The sequence below is a fragment of the Phascolarctos cinereus genome, unplaced genomic scaffold (assembly GCF_003287225.1).
Source record: "Phascolarctos cinereus isolate Bilbo 61053 unplaced genomic scaffold, phaCin_HiC Scaffold_4;HRSCAF=312, whole genome shotgun sequence".
Lineage (NCBI taxonomy): Eukaryota > Metazoa > Chordata > Mammalia > Diprotodontia > Phascolarctidae > Phascolarctos > Phascolarctos cinereus.
Genome location: NW_027555847.1, coordinates 25161127 through 25183493, shown reverse-complemented (window position 1 = coordinate 25183493; position 22367 = coordinate 25161127). Strand labels below are relative to the sequence as shown.

General features: G+C 42.0%; 1 protein-coding gene and 1 pseudogene across 1 annotated transcript in view; both read left to right on the top strand.

Moving 5' to 3' along the window:
* FHIT (fragile histidine triad diadenosine triphosphatase) overlaps nt 1-22367 on the top strand; it is a 1648795-nt gene that overhangs the window by 10876 nt on the left and 1615552 nt on the right.
* LOC144456502 (cytochrome P450 2F2 pseudogene) overlaps nt 17144-22367 on the top strand; it is a 109209-nt pseudogene continuing 103985 nt past the window's right edge.

The window sequence follows — 22367 nt, the reverse complement described above, 5'->3', positions numbered from 1 at the left end:
TCTTGCTGATCAGTCAGTCTATACCCCATAGATAAGATGTCTTTGCCAAATGGAAGGGTCTCTTCATGGAGAAAGTGATCACCCAGGTATGCCACTTTCGTGTATTTAGTCTGTTTTTCCCTTTAAAGAACAATGACTGATATATGGCAGCATTGTACTATTTCCATGGTTCCTCTTAATTGTCCTTGGAAGCGTGAAATAAATTCACAGGACACTGTTTGAATCTGTGTAAAGTTCACTGAAAACATTGAAGAATACCAATAGAAGTTATAGTACAGTCGATTTTGGTTAAACTTGGAGGGACATAAATGAGAAAACAAACTAATCTCCAGAACTATAATATTTAAATGAGTTCTCATAAACACTTAAGATTCTCATTAGTCCAACATCGGAAAATTATGAATATTAATGTTTGTCATCAAAGAAAAGCTTGAATATCAAAGCAGAGTAAACAACAGTTTTATTTTGAGGATTATATAACAAGGAATGCCTTTTTAATTGGACACCCCCATCCTCTTCCAATCTCTTTTTATTAGGAATTCTCTCTGGAAAAGTGTCAAATTCTTTGTACTTAATACACAGAGAGCAACAGCAGTTTGCATGCAGGGCCTGAGTTATTATTGGTAGATTTAGTCGGTTATTGGAAGACCATGTTGTGTGAGTTGGGTTGACCTTAAATTACTCCTCCCATACAGCGGGATCGTATGATAGTTCCAGGTTGATTAGGAAATGGAACTTGGCCTTCCTAGGCTGTGCCAGATCTCTCCCAGTGCTTCTTCTCTCCCTCTGTTGTACCTTTCTTTCCTTATGAGGTTGCTGCCCAAAGTAGGTCCTCCACTTTGGGCACATATCCATCCCTCTCCAGCCAGCAAGAGGAGGAGGCAGAGAGAGAGGGCACCCCCAGGCCTCCATTACCGTCTCAGTCCCTTTGTCTTTCCTAATTTGATGAGAGCAGGGGATAGGGGTCAGGACAAAGAGAGCTCATGGTAAGACGTCAGGATAACACAGTGGAAAGAACATTTGGATTAGGAGTCAGGGGACTTGGGTTCTAATCCTAATGCTGATATTACTTCCTTCTGTGACCTTGGATTTTTCACTTAACCATTCTGGGCATCATTTTCCCCACCTTCATCATGAGGCGATTGGCATAGGTAGTCTGTAAGTTAGGTGGTACAGTGGATAGATTACCGGCCCTGGAGTCAGGAAGACCTGAGTTCAAATCCAGCCTCAGACACTTGCTAGCTGTGTAATCCTGGACAAGTCACTTAACCCCATTTGTCTCAGTTTCTCCATCTGTGAAATGAGCTGAAGAGGAAATGGCAAACCCCTCCAGGATCTTTGCCAAGAAAACCCAAATGGGGTCACAGAGAGTCAGATACAACTGAAAAACAATTGAACAACAGAAAACAAGAAGTTAAGTTCTCGCATTGCATTTCTGTGGTTCTAGGGCCAACATAGTAACCTCTAGGAAGCTAAACTGTTGTCTGTCAAGTCGAGAGGGAGCAGGCTTCTTATTTAAGAGAAACAGTGCCCAGTAAGTATTTGTTAAATGAATTGGCCAGAATATTAAGGGAGAGGATATGTCTGTGCCTTCCGTTAGGATCCACAGACGGAATGGAAGCTTCTTGAGGGCAGGGGCCATTTCATTTTTGTCTTTTTATCCGGGCCGGCACCTAGTAGGTTCTTAATAAATCTTTGTTGATTACTTATGTCCTAGGAAATTAAAATCTTATTCTCCTGGCCCTGGAGTCAGGAGGTCCTGAGTTCAAACGTGGCCTCAGACACATAACACTTACTAGCTGTGTGACCCTGGGCAAGTCACTTAACTCCATTGCCTATCCAAAAAAAAAAAAATCTTATTTTCAACTTGTGATCACAGTGAACATTAATCAGATGATTTTACATTTTGACTCAACCATTTGATCTCCTGGGCATTCTTTACTCCTGGTGAGGAAACTTCCTCTAACAGTATAAATATCTATTGTCCTCTAACTGATAGTTTTAAAGAATTTTCTGGGAAATTGCATGAGTGCCGCAACGTCACACATCCAGCAGGTGTCGGAGGTAGGCAGTCTTTCAAAGTCTGGGGGCAGCTTTCTATCCATTATAACAGATTCCCTCTCAAATAATGATACCTAAGTTCTTGAGAATCAGCTATAGTATGTAACAAAAGTTCATGGTTTCATATAAAATCCTCTTTTTTGTTTCTTGTACATTGAAATGTTTGAGTTTGTTGATGGTTGTTAAATTCAATAATTTATACTCTAACTTGTATTTTTAATATGCTGAATCCTCACTACACCAGCATTCTGAGGATCCATACCCTGGAACTGAGCATGTTACAATGAAATCTTTCTAGCATTTGTGGTAACAACCCCCTCGGAGAGAATTCTAGATTAGACTCACTCTATTGGATTGTAGCCAGAAGTATTCTTAATAAATGATTCAACATATATGTAATGTACTGCCCCTTTCCTATGTGAACAGATTGGTTGTTGAAAGAGGCAGAACAAGAAACTTTGTATATTTAAAAAAACTGATAAAGTCTCTCTGTGAAGAACTGCTGTTTCTCAGACAAAATGTGAAGGAGAAACATACGCTGTTAGGAGGGCCAGATGAAGGATTGCCCTTTAGATGAATGTCCTGAGGGTATCTTTTTGAGGGTTCCGAGGCATTGTGGTCCCTTAGCTCATTTGCAGGCAACTGTTTCTAGGTTTAACAATTATCAGTGCCCTGTTGAGGGTGGCTCTGGGTGAAAAGAGCTCATGAGCTGAAGAGTGACTGTGCCCAACAGGATAATGAGAAGGACTGGAAGGGAAGCAATTAGTGATAAATCAGGAGGGGGGAGATTCAATTAGGATCGTTGGGTTCATAACTAAAATAAAGATGGATTTTTAAAAATCTAATCCATAAGCAAAGGTGAGCCCCTGATCACCTGAAGGCCCTGATTGAGGGTAGTAGAAAAGTCAGCCTGGAAGTGCTGAGTATGTAGAAGCCAGTGGGAGAGTCATCTGACAGGCAGGGATCAGGTGCTGTGGGAGCCTGCTGTTTGGATGAGCAGCACTTTTTTTTTTTTTTTTGGTGATTGGCCAAAGCCATGACTGGGAAGCTCATTAAAAGAGAGTTGAATTTTTCTGTGTTTTTGAGCTATTGCCCTCCATCATCATCTATAGATGGAGAGAGGTGAGACCTCTCAGAGGTGTCTGGTTGCTCTCTGTTACGCTCTCTGCTTTGAGAAGGAGAAAAAGAGAGGAGGAGAGACTTTTTGCATCACTTTTGCTGTAAGCTCTCCTTTGCTATATATAAGAAGAGGCTAAAAAGTGATTGGGCAAAGCAGAATCCTTGTTGAGTAACGAGCTGGTTGGTCTTGTCTGCGTTGTCCAGAGAGCCAACCCAGGGCATTTTCTTGTGAGCTCTGCTTTGCTTTAATAATAAACTGAGACGTGATTGGGCAAAACATAATCCTGTTAATTTGAGCTTGCTGAATTTGCATGCGTTTTCTAACAGCTAGCTTAAGAAGCTTTGCCGTTATCTATCTTAGGAGAGAAGTTGTCATTGGAGAGGTTTAACAATTATCAGTGCCCTGTTGAGGGTGGCTCTGGGTGAAAAGAGCTCACGAGCAGAAGAGTGACTGTGCCCAACAGGATAATGAGGAGGACTGGAAGGGGAGCAGTTAGCAGAGGCGTGGCTTCGTGGAATGTCTGTTGTTCCTGAAGGGGCCAGACAAGGCCTGCAGGACAGAGTGGTAAGTTCCTACAGGTTTCATCACTCATGTGCTTCCCTGTTAGGTTTTTGCATGTACTTACTCTCCCTTCTGGACCATGTACATTGGTAGGTTTAGGGAGAGACTGTTTTGTTTATTCCTCTAGTTGTATGTTATTGAGTAATGATGTCATTATTGCTCTTGCTTTATTGTTAAATAGATGTTTTATATATTTGAGTCAATATTATCATGGTGAATGATTTTGTATAAATGAGAAACACACTGGCGGGAACTCAGGAATTATAACGGTGAGTAGGAGGAGTGCATTTCCCCCACAGCTGAATTGCCTCTAGGATCCTGAAAGAGTTGAAGTCACAGCTCCTTGGTGGCATCTTCTCTGGAAACCCCAGAACTGCCGTTAGGAAGACAGGCTGAGGTGAGCAAATCAGTCCAGAGAGCGAGAATGATAGTTTAGGTAACCCTGTGTCATCCTCCCCACTCTTGCCAAAAGTGTCTCCATTTTATCAACTATCCCAGACACGCGTATTTATAACAAGGCGATAGATCCCTACATGCAACAGATGTTTTTAAAGAAATATAATGTCTACTCAGCATGCTGGCACTAAAATTTATTTATGGCATTAAAAAGCACCCACGATGATACCGTATTTCTGTAACGCAAACTTCCTTGGAAATACACATATATACTTATCTTTATCATAGTTTTATTTTAGTTTAACTTTTGATGATTGATGTCCACTTGTTTTTATTTAACTTTTATTTTTTCAGGGTAATCAGGATTATGTGACTTGCCCAGGGTCACACAGCTAGTAAGTGTCAAGTGTCAGAGGTTAGATTTGAACTTAAGTCTTCCTGACTCTAGGGCTGGTACCCTATTCACTATGCCACCTACCTGCCCCCATTTGTTTTTAAAAGGGAAAAAAAAATGAAATTCTTTCCTGTATTTTGATATTAAATCAGATGTTAGGGATAAGTTTGGGTTATTAACTACTCAAGGGCTGTCACTGTTGATTTTGTCATTGTATCTCCAGAACCTAGCAGTGATCATGGCTGGAGGGAGGGTAGAGAAGATGTGGAGGGAAGAAGATTGACCATGTGGGTTGCCAAGACCTTATGGTCCGTCACTATCAGTCTTTTGGGGATAGCTAATATATATAGGCTTGTTATCATCCATGGTCCTTGGAAGCTCACTAAAAACTGCCCTTCCTCTTCCTGGCTTATTTTAAGCACGCGTATGTGCTGTCAAACCAGGCTGCTGTGAACTAGGTGAACAGTGGCACGAGCAGCTGTGTGTCTGAGTTTTCTAGCCCAGCCGCCACTGCAGTTGCATTTTTTCAGATGCAATTGGAGTGTCCCCATGTGTTGGTATCTTGACAAGTGTCTGGAGTGCATAAAGAGAATTGTATGCGGCAGGTCGGTCTTTTTTGGTGCCTCTTCCCAGCTCACCCTCCCGTCTCACCCCGTCTCCTCATACTATGGGATGCAGCCTTTCAGTCTGGATAAACATCAACCCTAGTTCCTAATTTTGAAGCTCACAGGATGAATCCCAGACTGTCAGAGCTGTAAGGGACCTCACCAGCCATCTAGTACAAACCATAGCTCTCCTATGTGCCCAGCGAGTGGCCATCCCGTGTGTGTGTGTGTGTGTGTGTGTGTGTGTGTGTGTGTGTGTGTGTGTGTGTGTGTATGGGGAGGGGATTTCTCCTAAGTGGAGTGCTTTAGCTCCTTGTACTGATGCCTGGCCCTGGGGGGCGGGGTGGATGGGGTTCCCAAAGATGGAGAAGTAGCTGCTCTAGTTGTATTGGGTTATTGGCCTGGTGCTTAGTAGGTGCTCAATGAATACTTGTTCCTTTCCCTTCCATTGTGTGGAGTTGAAATCTCTGTCCTTATCCGCTTTGCCTACGGGTCTTGGGTCTGGCCTCTGAATAGAGTTAGGGATTGGGCCTGGGATTTCCTTGATAAAGAAAGCTCTGTTAACCAATTCAGGGAGATGTCTGCATCTTATAGCTTGGAAACTTGTCAGGAGCACTGAGAGATTTAATACCTTTTCAGGACTTTCGGGCAGTATGTGTCAGATCTGGGACCTGAACCCACGTTTCTTTGGTTCAATGGTCCTTATTCTGTTTCTCTGTCCACTATACCAAGCTACCCCTCTGCCCTCTGAATATTACTACTGCTGTAACTACTACTACTACTACTACTACTACTGCTACTGCTACTGCTACTGCTACTGCTACTGCTACTGCTGCTACTTCTCTGATGATGACAGAACTGGAGGGATCTGTACTAGCAATTCTGGTCTTTCATTGTCAACAGAAGTTGAAGAAATCTCCACCTTACTACCACTCTATCTCCCATCAGACTTTAGCTTAGATTTGGCCCCTCAGGACAATTATATTCTAATCACTACTAAAGCAACCACAGTTAGAACTTCATAGGAAGACTTCAGCCAGACTCCTGATTTCATTTAGGGATAGGCACCTCTCCAAAAGCCGTAGGGGCAATGATCAGTGAATAAGAGCCCAGACTGGCCCCTTTTTGTTTTGGGTTGGACAGAGTTAGTGATGAAGAGCTTATGCTCACTGATCAATGTGGGTTTGGGAAGGAAGCATTAGAGACTGTGTAATGTTACTGCAGGCAGTAAAATTTAGGACCTTCCAAATTTCTTGCAAGACGCAACCCAGTGGCTCAAATTCTACAACAGAAGTTTACTTTCATTCAAAGGCTAACACAGGCTAAATCCCTGTACTACAAATACAGGCCCCAAAGTAGTCTTGAGAATTCAATAAATAAGCTATATGGGAACCGAGCTATTATCACAGACAACAACTGTTGCCCACAACCCCCCAGACGTCACATTGCTCCATAAATATTTAAAATGTTTTTAATAGATATTACCATGCCAAATGGTCATGATCTCCAATATACCTGGAGTGAAAAACATTTCAAAAAGTAGAAGACCTCCATAGCCATGTGGCACTGGGGGAAGGGGAAGAAGATACATCTCATCCCCATTGTCCTTGGCTGCTTCTGGGGCTGTCCCAAAGATACTTCCCGTGAGCCTCTGTCCCAACGCTTTTATTCAGTTACAAAAACCAGCTTATTTTATCCCTCTGTGCCGTAGTCTGCAGAACATTAAATATAAAAGAATTAACAGTAGGATTGCAACTTGCCCCAGGATGTTTCCATCATAGCTCCATTGAAAGAGATAAGAAGAATGAGATGATGCTAGTAAGAGTTGACATGTATTTATTGCTTGACTCTTTGTAAAGCTCCTTCATAGGTATCCTCCAATGTTCACAATAACTCTGTGAGTTAGGTACTATGGGAATTATTTGTGGATGGAGAAAACAAAGCTCTGAGAGTTTGCCTTCATTTTGCTCGTAAGGCCCCTAGGATCATGGATTTTGATCCAGAAGGGATCTATCTTAGAGTCACCTCATCCAGCTCTCTTGTTTTACAGATGAGGAAACTGAGGCTCATAGGGGTAGAAGGAATTGCCCAAAGTCATAAACGTAGTAAATGACAGAGACTGATTTGAATCTATGTCCTTTGATTTCAAATCTGCTACTCTCCATTGTGCTATTTAAGCTAGTCTCCTATAATGACTCTTAAATATTGGAAGTCACCCATCATATTTCCACTTAATCTTTTGGCTTTTTAAAATCATTTCCAGGCTAAATATGCCCATTTCCTTTAGCTGTTCATTATAGGAGATGATTTCCAGGCCCCTCAGCCTTTTGATTACCTTCCTCTAGATGGATTTTGTTGTATGGTATACAGAATTTAATTCTATTTGAGGCTTGACCAGGGGAGAGCACAGTGGGATGCTGATTTCCCAGGCTTAAGATGATCTATTTCTCTTCATGTGGCTCAAGATTGCTTTAATTCATTGTCTGACCTCCCCATCCCCTTTAGCACTTGTTAAAATGCATTAGAGATGGAATGACTGGCTATCTAGTGTCATTGCAGGGATGTACTAGTATTTCTGGTACCCTTACCAAGGCCTTCCTTGCCTTTTGAGGGCCAAATTCAGCCCTCAGCTATACAGGTATGGCAGTTTTATTGATGTCAGATTCTGGGGATGAATTCTGGTTTTGGAAAGAGAACCAAACATTACACCCCGGCTTTAATGGAAATAAGCAAAAGGAGTAAGCATCCTCATGAATAAATCCTGTTTCCACTCTGCATTCAATCCAATTTATTGAAGAACCCATGGGGGGAAAGTTACATATTGTCTGATAGATGAGTAATGATCCAAACAAATTTCCTACAATAACAAATAATGATGTTCCTGACAAAATATTAGAGAAAGGGACACTTTTTAAAACTTTAATTACGCTGTTTGAGGCATGTAGTTGGTATACCGTTTACCCTTTTTAAAGAAAAATCACATGCTAACTATTTGTGATAATTTAGGTATACTGATGCCCTCAGATTTATGTTCTGGGTGTTGTGTGTGCTACAGCTATTCATTGCTGTCAAAGCATAATTTAAACACAGCCCATAAGATTAAACCGGTACATTCTGAGATTTGAAGTCAAGTTATAACTTAATGCACAGAGACTGTGGACAGACAATGAACTGGACCCAGAATTGAAGAGGAGAAGACGTGAAAGTGTGTGATGCTCTTAAGGACCACCCGCTTTTCCGTGAAATGAAGGCTGTTCTTTTTAACTACAGTGTTCTTTCGGTGATGCTCTTATGTCTGTGCATCATGCAGTAATACAGTCTGTGAAGAATTGAAGACATGGATGACCCGAAGGGCAGTGAATGGAGAGTCCCATTGTGGGCAAGGGTAGGCTACAGCTTATTACCAGTAAAGAATTGTTCAGAAGAAGTGGCCTAAAGGACATCATTAAGGAGAGATGTGAAAGGAAAAGGGGGTGGATTAGTCATGGAGTGAGAGAAGAGATAATTGATGGATGACCTGATATTTTCCATTTGTATCTTTTTTTTCAAATACATTTTATTTTTTCAATTAACAAGCATTTTTCTTTTCCTTTCCATTCCTTCTTACTGAAAAAAAGTCAAGCAAAACAAATTCCCTTATTATTTTCCACTTCCGTAATTGTATCTTATTCTGTAGGTTTAGTTCATCGCACTTTTATTCATACCTTCATAATATGTAGAGAAAGGTCCATAGTATATCAAACGGATCCTCATTGGAAGATGTATATCATATTAGGGCAGGCCTGCACGACATATGGTCCGAAGGCAGTACATTGTGCAGGCCTGCCCACGGATATTAGGCCTCTTACTTACTTCTTCTTAAAGGGCGAGTGAGCCCAATTAGCTTTGTCTGAGAACAGCATTGGGGCCTGAGGATGACCTGAACCATAGTTACTTTCTCTACATTTTTTATGGCCACCCAAAATCCTTTGGTAGGCCATAAAGTAGCCGGTGGGCCAAATGTTGTGGAGGCCTGTATTAGGGTGATCTTTAAGTACTTGGAACACGGTAGGTGCTTAATCAGTGTGTGCCAATTGATTGACATAGACAGTGGTTTCATAGGGTGAGAAGGTGTGGCTGTGTTGCAAATGGCACCATTGAAGAGATCACACATATTGATGAAAGGACCTCAGTTCAAACTTCACCTCTGACACTTAAGTACTGGAATAACCTTGGGCAGCTCACTTAACCAGAAGCACATAGGTTGTGTAGCATTTAGAATGCTAGATTCCTTGGAGTCAGGAATATTGGAATTTGAATCCTGCCTCAGACACTTACTGGCTCTGTGACCTCTGTCAGCCTCAGCTTCCTCATCCATAAAATGAGTGTTTGATTCTATGGCCTCTAAGGTCGATTTTAGCTCTACCTCTGATCCTAAGAACTTCTCTAGGCCTCAGTTTCCTCATCTGTAAAACGGACTATAAATCCTTTGAGGTCTCATCTAGTACTAGATCAAGGTCCTGTGGTCTGCCAAAGTCTGGAAATATTTTCGTATACAATTAACGAAAAGATGTGACACTACTTGTCACGTAGGTTATAATAAAGATTCCTTTGTGTATGGGTTGGGCTGGATGGTGGGACAGGTGGAAAAGAGGAAGGGAATGAGCATTTATATACAACCTTCTGTGTGCCAGGCACCATGCTAAGCTCTTGTACAAATATCTTATTTTTATCTTGACAACATCCCTGGAAGGTAGGTGCTCTTATTAATCCCATTTTATAGTTGAGTAAACTGAGACAGACAGAGGTTAACTGACTTGCTCAGGGTCACCCAGATAGGAAGTGACTGAAGCTGGATTTGAACTCAGGTCTACTTGATTATGGGCCCAACTCCAGGATGACTGCTGAGGTTAAGTCAAGTCAACAAACTTTTTTTTTTTTCCAGCTAGGCAATGGGATTAAGTGACTTGCCCAGGGTCACATAGCTATTAAGTGTAATGTGTCTGAGGCTGGATTTGAACTCAGGTCCTCCTGACTCCAGGGCTGGTACTCTATCCACTGCGCCACCTACCTGTCCCACAAAAAGCATTTTATGAAGTACTTAACTATATGTTAGGTGCTCTACTTGGCATTGATTAACTGAAGTCCGTTCCCAATGCTCAAATTCTGGAATCCTGGGATAATGATTAAGATTAATGTTAGTTCTATATGAAAGAGGTGGTAGAGAGGTTTAAAGTTCTTCAGTTTTTATTTTGGAGATTTTTTAAAAAATGGTCCCTAGGAAGGATCTTCTGTTTGGTTAGTTAGATGATAAGCCTTAACTGTGGTTGTGATGGCTTATGCTGTAGGAGACAAGTTCAGGAGGAAGTCACTTATGTAATCAGTCTCCATAGAGGCGTTTGAATTTTCCCATCTAGACAGGCAGTTTATGGTCACTTGAGTTTCTTTACTTGATGGCCATCAATTGAGATTGGCCAAGGAGAAAGTGTGGTCAGCCTTCTATTTTTGGGCAACTGTATGTTTGACCCCATTTTCTGTAATAATGTTATCCCAGCTGCTTCTCACCACTGGAAGTTCTTGGACTCTGATGAGAAGAACCTTTCCGGTCAACCTTGTCTTATAACACAGAAATAAACCAATTAAGCAAAACCAGCTGACTTCATTTGATAACATCTTCAACATCCTACACGTGAAATCTTCTTCCTCTCTAAGGAGTTCTGGTCATTACAACACAGGTTTCAGCTCTGGTTCCTGTGGTTGCTTACTTCATCGTAAATCGGTTCGTATGAGTCTTCTCATATTTCTCTGAATTCTTCCTATTTGTTATTTCTTATGCTATACTCCCGTTCTGTTCATGTAGCACAGTTGGTTCAGCCATACCCTAATCAATGGGCACCCACTTTTGTTTGTAGCCCTCTGCTGCCCCCCAAAATGCTACTGCAGATATTTTGAGTTATATGAGATCTTTCATTTGGCCTTTGCCCTTCTTGGAGTATGTGTCCTTGACTGAACTTCCATTGTTCTATGGAGGTCACAAATCTTAAAGTGCTATTTGTTATCATCATCACCATCATCATCATGAACACCATCATCACCAATCAGCCTTCCAGTCTCTTAAGTTGGCAACCTGGACGTTTTGCTTGACCTCTCACTACCCCTCACCCCCTATAGCCAATCAGTTTCCCAACCTTGCTGTTTTCTATCTCCACACTGTCTTATCTGTTTCGGTTTCACTGCTCATGTAGTCACCATCTTATTTCAAGTCCTAATCATATCTTGCCGAGACGAGTGATTGCAAAAACCTCCTCACTGGTCCCCTACCTCGGGTCTCTCCTGACTCTGATACATCTTTGACATAGCTACCAAAGTGGTTTTCCGTAAGCATAAATCTCACTAGGAGGCAATTCCTGTACTCAGTAAACTAGTGACTTCTTATTGCCTTTGGGATAAAATGTAAACTTCTGTTTGGTTCCCAAAACCCCTGAAAATCTCATCCCAAACTGTCTTTCCAGTCTCATAATGCATATTTCCTGCAATATATGGTTCGCCTAAATTAGCCTTCTAAGTATTCCTCATGGAAGAGATGCTGTCTCCCACCTCTCACCTCCATGCCTTTGCATTGGCCATCCCACACATCTAGAATGGTCTCTACTTCCCATCTGGTTCCATTGCTCCTTTCAAGAGGTAGTCCAAGCAATAACTTCTACGTGAAGTCTTTCCTGAACAACCTCCCCTGTCCCTCCAACTTCTAGTGCTCTCTGTCTCTTACAGCCTTGTGATATTTTTATATTTATTCTGGATGTTTATTTATGTTTTTTTTAAAATTTATTCTGGCTGTGTTTATCCTGTATATGCTTTGTATATGTGCATGTTGTCTTCACCAGTAGAACAGGAATTGTTTCATTTTTTTTGTCTTGGTGTGCCTAGCATCTAGCACCTTATCTGGTACGTAGTAGGTATTTAATAAATTCCTGATAATTAATTCATTGATAGTGAGCCCTCTGGGTTAGATGATAAAAACGGTTTAAATAATTCTCTCCAGTGAGGCCTAGCTTATTTTGGCATTTGGGACCTACTAGTGAGCTGTTACCTTCCTTGTCTTTGGAAGAACATTCCACAATGGGTAGGGTTGAGTGTATCTGTTTACTTCCTAGGGAAGAAAATGCTTTTAGCATTCTAGATCGATACATTGTTTTAGAAACATTAGAAATGTGCTATGAAAATCCATTAAGTAGAGGGATTCAGATGCCCTTCTGTTTAGGATTAGAAGAAAGAAATAATCTCCGACTCTTCTGATATTTTGAATTTCATGACCTCGACTTTGGTGAATAACACATAATGGTATGTATGTCAAGGAGACCGTCTCCCAGATTGCATGATTCTGTGGATAGATAGACACTGGGTCTCATGAGTTTGTTTTAGCTAACAGGAAGCTTATTGCTTAACATTGGTTAAAGGCAGCAGCGTCATAATGAGATGTGAGCTAGAATTCTACCATTTTTCAAGTCATGACTTTGTTAGGTTTTGAGGCGGCCTTCAAATCACTTACGCAGATGGAACTCTCAAGCCCCATAACTGCCAGATTGCTTTATCTAATTTATGAAACAGAGGCAAAAGGGAATCAACAGTAAACCTCCATTTACTGTTATTAGATTAGCCATTACTGAAGGCACAGAAATCATATAACCCTTTACTTTGTGCTCCCTTGAATTTGGTTATTACACGTTGATGGAACTTTCATTTAGCCAAATGCCGTTGTTTACAATGAGAAGCCATTAACTCCTTTGGGTTCTGAATTTACTACACCCATTCTGGTCCATACTGCCCTCAAAGGTGCTTAAAACTAAAGGATTCTGTTCATTCATGGCTCCTGTCACATTTTGGTGAGCTCTGATTTAGTTGAATAGGGCCAGAGGTGTTTTCCCTGCTCCTCACCAAGAAAAAAGGTCCTTCTGATATATATGTGGCATAGATCTTAAACCCAGATGCCGATGCGCTGGCTATAGGCATGTTCCCATTGCCTCGAGCATTTACTTGTCTCATGTGGAAACTTCTGAGAGCTTAAGAATTGGGCCATTGACTCATTGACATCATCATCCTTGTTCCCAGGTGCTCGTATTGCTCTCCGGCCCTATCTCCTTCTCTGTCATCTGTCGGTCTCTGCCTCTCCGTTTATCCTCTCTCTGTTACTGGCTCTGTCTCTGTCTCTCCTTCCCTCTCTCCCTCCCCAGTGCCATGTCATGTGGGTTCTGTACAAAACAGGAGGTGTGCTTCAATCAGCCTCCTCCAGAGGCAGCTTTTTTTCATTCCTTTACAACAGTTAATCCCAAAGTCCTTTAGTTTCTCATTGCAAGTAGGCCCTACTGTCTGTTGATTTGCAAAAAAAATGAAGAGCCCATGCCTCATTTCACATTTTCTCACTTTATATGACCTAAAAAGAAATTACATTCACATTGTAGTTTAGATTGCTTTTAGCACTTGAAATTGTAATTTCACCAGGCATAATGCTTAAGTCCTAAGTGGCCAGTGTGCTTGTCCAGGTAAAGGACAGTGATCTCCATGTCCAGTGGCCCCTGGCACCCTGTCAATGGCTGATGTCACAACATTCTCTTTTCCAAAGAGGATGAATGCACCTCAAAGTGACTGGCCAAAGTCTCTTCCCCCAAAACATACATAGTATCAAAGTCATAGGATGGTGCATTATACACCCTCATTGTACCAAGACTGGCTTTTAAGTAGTTTATTAGAGAATGCTAGATTGGGAGCCTTTTTCTTGAAGGAATGGCCAATTGATATCTCCCTGGAATCTTTGCCCAGCATCAGGCCATACGCACCCTCTGCTCCCTCTCATCTGAGCTGGGCTCTCTGGGGACTTCATTGCCCAGTGGCCATGGCTTCTGACCTATAGATTCTCAAAATAGAAAGAAAGGGAGCCCCACTTCTCCTGCAAGCAGAGAGGCTGCATTTTGCAGGCCTACTGTCCATGTCACTCCTTTCTAATGGGCCTCTTAAGTGCTGGCCATCCAGCATTCTGCTCTCTAGATCTCTAGTTGCTCCTCTTGGGGCGACAAATCTTGTGACGTTCATGTTTCTTTGCAGTTCCGGCTGCCTGCTCTTAGCTCACTTGTTTCTAGATCCTGGATTGTACAAGTCTACCTGGAAACCAGAGAAATGTGAAGGAAAGTTTCACCTACATATGAAGGGGGAAAATAATAATAACTAATTTCAAACAGTGCCTGGTGCATCTAGATAGGAAGAGGGGCAGGATGGGGACTGGCCCTGTGATGGCATCAGGCTAAAGGACTGTCAGATGAGCAAAGCCCCTCTCCCAATGCAAGTCAGCATCTTCTGGGCAATTTCTAGTTTTAGTTGTCTAGAGCAGACATGTACAACACAGGGCTGAGTGTGGCCTGAACCAGATTAAAATGTAATTGGAAAATATTTACGAAGATAAATCAAAATACAAAAAAAAATTATATTATACTTTAAAACTAAGTCAGTATATGGCCCACCGGGATCCTTATGTGCAGGTTAGCAGCCCCTCAGTTCTATTTGAGTTTCACCCCACTGGTCCAGAGCCCTGAGACATTCAGTGACCTGCTCAAGGTCATGCAGCCAGGGTGTTATCAGAGGCAGGATGGGAACCATGTCTTTCTGGCACCCGGGCTGGCTCCTACCCATTGCACTACACTGCCTCTGCCTGAACCACAGTAGACACTTAATAAATATTGATTGATTGATTGGTGGGTTGATGATGTTTTGAATTTGCTATTTTCAGAAAAAGCTTAAATGTTTTATCTATCTCTGTGCCTGACATGATAGAATATAAGTTCCATGAGAGCAGAAATGATTTGTTTTGTCTTTTCATTGTCAGTGACTGCCAATCTCTCTCTCTCTCTCTCTCTCTCTCTCTCTCTCTCTCTCTCTCTGTCTCTCCCCTTCCCATTTATCTTTCTCCTCTTTGTCTATCTCCTATCTCTCATCTGTCTATGTCTATTACTTATCTATCTCTGTTGCCTGCCTATCTACCTACCTACCTATCTTGTAATCCATCATTCCACAGTCTATCTCCTTTTTTGTCTATTTCTCATCTATCTCTTCTCCTATCTATCTCTCATCTCTCTCTTTTTTCTCTCATCTACCTATATCTACCTGTCAAACTATCTGTCGCTTATCTGTCTCTACCCTCTATCTACTTACCTACCGATCAATTATCCATCCATCTATGTATCTACCATCTACCTATCTACCTATCAATCATTTATCTGACTGCTTGTCTGTCTGTCTGTCTATCATCTATTTATTTTTTATCTCCATCAGCTATACTGTAAACTTTTTAGGGTCAGGGATGCTTTCTTATTTATCTTTGCATCCTGATCTTTTGGCATGGTGCCCAGCACACGATAGGCAATAAAAGACTTGATCGATTGATTGAATTGGTCTGTCCAGTGGGTTGGAAGGGGCACAGCTTTCTGGATTTGCACTGAAGTAGGAGAGATGTTTTCTCCCGGATCTTTCTGGGTGGATGTGAGGAGGAAGAAGTCAGGTGTATATGGACTGTCGGAGTGGGGGCAGGAGCTGGCTACTTTAATGTTTCTTTGTTCGGTGTCTAGTCCCGAGAGTCCCTTCCCTTTTCTCTCATCCAGCTTCGTGTGGCCAGGCCTTTAAACCACATGCCAAAGAGCTCAGCTCTCTTTTGCCATTTGGCCTGTTGAATAAACTGTGCCCTGTCATGTTCATTAAAATAAAAATTTGTCGAATGGAATTTGCCTGACTGGTAGAATTGTTTAAATGTCAGATGTTGTTCAGTTTGGATATAAATATTATGTTTCTATTGTTAATTAATTGCAGTTACACAGTCCCAGCAATCCAAAATCCAATTTAGCCTGCAATAGGACTGTGGATGAGGGCCAGAGATAATGAAGGCAAAGGGGAAAGAATTTAGTCAGATTTTCCATTGTATCTGTCAATTTACTTTTAGAAAAATAGTACATTTTGGTATGACACCAGAGTTCAAGTCATAAAAACATAGGGGAATTGAAGCCCTTTCTCTCCTAAAGCCTTTCAGATTTGCCTGTCAGACATATTAAGTGGCTGGCCTGGAGGCTGGCCCAGCATCAGAACTCCCAGAGGATGGTGTTATGTCCTGTCCCTTCTTTTTTCTTTTCTTTCCTCCCTTCCTCCTACCCTAGTGCCTGTTGTCCTTGACAGCTCATTATTGGGCAGAGGCACTAGGAGTCAACCCTTCATCTTCATCTTCCTTTCTCTTGGGTTGATTCGTTTTCTTCTCTTCTTCCACATTCCCCCACTCGCGCTTTCCTTCTTTCTTCCTTCATTTTATTCAGATTAGAGCTTAACTGCCCAAGGAGATGATGCTTTCGATAATCTTGGTTCAGAATCATGACCTTTGCCAGGCGTTTATCCAGAACATGGCAACGAAGAGGAGAAATGTTACTGCTGTTTCCTGGATGGCGACATCTGATCTTATTGGAAGATCACAGGTGCCAGCGGGCACTTGGATGTGCTTGTGGACGTTTTTATCAACCAGTATTTATCAAATACCCTCTGCAGAGTGTGGCGTGGTAATGGGCAGCATCCCTAAGTTCCAAGGGTCGGGTGAGGTGTGCCAGGCAGCGGAGAGCTAATTGGGACTCTGGAAGAAAGACTGAATAGAGTAGAGTGATCAGGGACCCTCGTTTGTTTCCTGGCGTTGGGCTCAGTGCCAACTTTGCTCTGCCCTTGCAGTCATGCCAGCTGATAAGCGGAGAAAGAAGATGACCTTCAGTCTTTTCTGAATTTCCCAGTCCAACTGTATCAGTCAGATTAGAAATAAAAGGTATGGAAGCCAACAGGTCTTCCAGATGGAGAGTTCAGAGAATGGCCTGGCCAGACGCACACACAGCAGTGATGCAGCCAGGCAGTGGGGGCATTGGGCCGGAAGCCAGGAAGAGCATAGGATGCTTCTGGGCCCTGGGGGCAGGCCTGTGGCTGATGGAACAATGTTGGTCAACAACTGTTGGAGCGGCCATGGCTACCAGGCTGGAGGTGGAGCCCATGCCCCACCCTGAGGTCTGCGGTAAGGCAGGCTAAGTGAGGTAAGTGAGGCCCCCGTGGAGACCCAGAATCAGCCTGAGCAGGCTTTGCAGAGGAAGTGTGGGCTACAGTTAGCGAACAGCCTGAAAAGTGTAGCTTATGACTCTCCCCCGCCCCCAACACTTTTTTGCTCCTTGACTGCAGTGGCTAAATGAGGTTGTCCTGGCAGGATTGTGAGAAAGGTGACCTTGGGAGGCAGAAAGCAGCCGTAGCCACGGTCACTCGTCCAAACTTGGACTGGCTAAAATGTGGGCAGCAGTTCTGGATGGCAGGGACTCAGGGAAGAGGCGTTGCACTGACCAAATACACCTGGTGGTAGATTGGTGGCCAAACGTTCCTGCAGACGCCATGTGAAAGAAGGATTGGATGACTTCCTCATTGCTCCAGAGGGTGGATGCAGGGGCAATGGAGGGTGGGGTGGTAGCCTGGTTTTTGCTCAAGAAATTTCCAAGTTTTCATCGTTGTCCAAAAGAGGAATGGGCTGCTTTATGAGGTGGTAACCAAATGACCATTTGTTGGCTATGCCATAGAGATGATTCTTGCTTAAGAATGGGTTGGGCTTCCTGGGCTCTGCTATTCCTTCTAACTCAGAGGTTCTGCAGTGCTCTGTAAGTTTCTAGAATAGGTCTGCCAGGAAGAGGATTTTCTTAGTATCAGCATTAATTTTCATGCTCAGTCTACATGATATGAACACATCTGATGGAAAGATGAAACATTAAGTCAACCAACTGGTTATCAATATTATCATGATTATTATTATCATTATTTTTAACCAAAGTTCAGATATGTCATGAAGTGATGAAGTTTTTTGACCACGGCAGCTCTTGAGGATAATTGGCTACATTATAGAGAGGTTTTAATTTCCAACAAAGTTGTAAGTTCTTGAAGTTTTGGCTATTGTTATGGATAATAGGAGTAATAATAATGATAAAAGATGATGATGATGATGATGATGATGATGATGATGTTGATAACAAAGAGGCAGTGTGACATAGTGGCTAGAGAGTCAGGAAGGCTTGGATTTGAGTCCTGCCTTTGACAGATACTGGTTGTTGTTGTCATTTAATCTCTCAGTGCTCTAGGCAACTCTCTTACAATGTAAGTTGAAGAGAAGTTTCCAATTTCTGTTGGTAGAGGAAATTCCTCACCAGGAATAAATACTAGGTTCCATTACAAATAGCTTAAATTAGTATAACCCCTCTATTTTGGGGAGGAGGACATTTGGAGCTGTTGTTTCATTGTGCTAGGAATCTGTTGCTATAAGAAGTTCATATGCTGGTGTAGACTGACACCCTGCTTATAGTTTTGCTTGCTTGGGTACTCCAAGAGGTTATGTGACTTACTTATGGTCATAGAGCCCATAGATGTGAGACACAGGACCGGAAAGCAGGTCTTACTGATGCCAAAGTTGATTCTCTGTCCACCATGCCACCTGCTTCTCATTTTAAGGTTGAAAAGAACCTTTCACGTTCATTATGTGTTTGATACTCAGAACAACTTTGTGAGTTAGGGAAGGCATGCATTAGTATCCCCATTTTAAAGATGTATATACTGAGGTTCAGAGAAATTCAATGATTTATCCAAGGCCAAGTCTTGGTATTGTGTAGGTACATCAATTCCTTATTTTCTAAGGCTCTTCCCACCAATTCATTAAATTAATATTTGTTGAGCTCTTATTAATGATCCCAATCCAACCAACTCACCTGTGCCATCTATCTACCTACCTACCTATCTATCTATCTATCTATCTATCTATCTATCTATCTATCTGTCTGTCTGTCTGTCTGTCTATCTATCTATCTATCTATCTATGTATCTATCTATACATACATATAATTTTTTCCTTCAACTACCCTAATACTGACAAAGTTCTCATGAGTTACAAATATCATCTTTCCATGCAGGAATGTAAACAGTTCAATCTTGATAAGTCTCTTATGATTTCTCTTTCCTATTTACCTCTTCATGTTCCACTGGAGTCCTGTATTTGAAAGTCAGATTTTCTATTTAGCTCTCGTCTTTTCATCAGGAATGCTTGAAAGTCCTCTATTTCACTGAATGACTATTTTTTCCCCTGAAGGATTATACTCAGTTTTGCTGGGTAGGTGATTCTTGGTTGTAATCCTATCTCCTTTGCCCTCCGGAATATTCTATTCCATGCCCTGCGGTCCTTTAATGTAGAAGCTGCTAAATCTTGTGTTATCCTAATTGTGTTTCCACAGTACTTGAATTGTTTCTTTCTGGCAGCTTGTAATATTTTCTCCTTGACCTGGGAACTCTGGAATTTGGCTATAATATTCCTAGGAGTTTTCCTTTGGGGATCTCTTTCAGGAGGAGATCTATGGATTCTTTCAATTTCCATTTTGCCCTCTGGTTCTATTATATTAGGGCAGTTTTCCTTGATAATTTCTTGAAAGATGATGTCTAGGCTCTTGTTTTGATCATGGCTTTCAGATAGTCCAATAATTTTTAAATTCTCATTCCTGGATCTATTTTCCAGGGCAGTTGTTTTTCCAATGAGATATTTCACATTGTTTTCTAATTTTTCATTCTTTTGGATTTGTTTTACAGTGTCTTGATTTCTCATAAAGTCACTAGCTTCCAATTGCTCTATCCTAATTTTTATGGAATTATTTTCTTCAGTAATCTTTTGGACTTCCTTTTCTATTTGGCCAATTTTTCTTTTTAGGTCATTTTTCTCCTCATTGGCTTTTTGGGTTAGGCTGTTTTTTAAGGTGTTATTTTCTTCAGTATTTTTTTGGGTCTTCTTTAGCAAGCTGTTGACTTGTTTTTCATGATTTTCTTGCATCACTCTCATTTCTCTTCCCAGTTTTTCCTCTACTTCCCTTACTTGCTTCTCAAAATCCCTTTTGAGCTCTTCCAAGGCCTGGGACTGATTCATATTTTTCTTGGAGGCTTTGGATGTAGGAGCTTTGACTTTGTTGTCTTCTTCTGGTTGTATATTTTCATCTTCTTTTTCACCAAAGTAAGATAATATAGTCTGACTCTTTTTGTGCTGCTTGCTCATGATCCCGGCCAATTACTTGAGTTTTAAACTCTTTGTTAATGTAAGAGTCTGCTTCCAATGTGGAGAATGTACTGTCCCAAGCTTCAGGGGTTTCTATAGCTGTTTTCAGAGATACTTGTAGGGACCTGTAAATTTTCAGTTCTTCCAAGGTGGTATGATAAGGGGCAAGGTGTTTACTCCCTTCCTGGCCTGTGACCACAAGTACTCCTTTCTGTCCTGTAACTATGAGGAGGGGCTTCTCTTCACAGCCACTACAAGCTCCTCCACGCCAGCTCCTCCTCACCCCAGCACCACCGCCCAGAGCTGTGACCCAGATCCACACACGGGCAAAGCAAGAGATTCCTGCCTCAGCACTGGCAAAGAGATCCCTGCAGTCCCTCTCTGATCAGCCACTGGATTCCCCCTCAGTCTGTGGGCCGGAAGCTCGGGAAGCAGCTCTTGGGGAATGGAGTTAAGACCCTGCCTTCCTCTCTCAGCACTGACAGAAACAGACTTTTCCCACTGACCTTCTAAATTGTCTTTGGCATTGGTGGATTTAGGAGTCTGGAAACCTCCACAGCTGCCTGAGATTCAGTCCTCTGAGGCCTGCTCCAGCTTCGCTGCGGCCTGCGCCCAAGGCGTGGTGCGCTGTGCTCCCAGTCCGGCACGATACACCTTTCTGATCAATCTTCCAGGTTGTCTTTAGCAGGAAATTTGTTTCACTCTGTCTTTTTGTGGGTTCTGCTGCTTCAGAATTTGTTTAGAGCCATTTTTTATGAGTATTTGGAGGGGTTTGGGGGAGACCTCAAGCAAGTCACTGCTTTCACTCCGCCATCTTGGCACTGCCCCCAGTATCTGCTACTTGTTGAGTGAATGAGAGAGAAAACAGGGATAGTTAATGGAGCAATCCTGAGAAGAAGGCAGGGGAGTCAGAGACTCCTAGAACTGAAGGGCACTCATAGGCCATCTAGTCTAACCCTCTGATTTTGCTGATGAGGCCCAGGGAGAGGAAGGGACTTGCCTGGAGTAGTAAGCATTAGAGGAAGGATTTGACCCCAGGTCCTCTGAGTCCAGAGTCTGTTCTCTCCTTTGTACTGCAGTGCCTGAGGGCAAGTGGAGAAAAGGTACCTTAAAAACAAGGAGGGCCATTCCTCTATGGCAGGAGGGAGGGAAGAGCAGCTGGGTTAAGACAGCAGTTTGGGAATGGAGAGTAGGGAAGTTGACTTGGATAACTTCAATTCTGTCTGTAAAAAATGAGTTGAGGTCGCTTACTGAGAGTTGGGAGACAAGAGAGTGGGCTTAGCAACTTGGGGACAATAGAAAAAAAGGTGGTAATTGGCCTCGTGTTGTATTTAGTAGGGAATCAATTTGAGATAAAGAAAAGGATTATAGCATTGAAGTTCAAGTGAGGTTAGATAACATGGATGTGTAGTAGAAATAGTCACTCAAATTATTTTTAGAAGTATCAGTCTTGGGTTTTTTATTCTGGTTGTTATCGATATCTCTTTTTGGGAAGGTATTACATTAATCTTCAAGTCAGCATGTAATTCCATATATTTATTTTTTTCATCAAAATATTTATCTGGGACTTTCTCTCCTCCCACTCCCCCTACTTGCTTGGTTTTCCCAGATATTTGGGAAAAGGATTTAAAAATCTAGAGTAGTAAACTGGCCTTCACTTGAGAGGAAGGCAACCCCCATTTGTCTGTGGTAACTACTGAGAGGAATGTAAAAACCAATCTGGGATTTATTTAGCATCTCTAACTCATATTCCAGAGAACAACAGATTTATTTCTTATCTCTGGTATGTAAATAATTGTTAAAGATTTAAGAAAACAATTACTAAATCCTTTAATATGGCAGCCAACCCACTGGGGGAGGGGCAGCTACTGAAAAGCACAATAAAGGCACATTCCTCACCACCAGATAATGTATAATAAGTAAAGTACCATTGTGTGACTCAGACAGAAGTGTGTCAATTGAGAGGTGAGATGGTATAGCCTCAAGTGGCCAGCAATGTATTTTTTGTTCCTGTCATTTGGGAAAGATGCTTCTGTCTAAAGTCAGGGCAGCAACTAAAAATGTAAAAGAAATGGCAGTTGGTGGGGTGAAAATAATGGCTTGTATGGAATGGGGGTAATGACTTTCTGG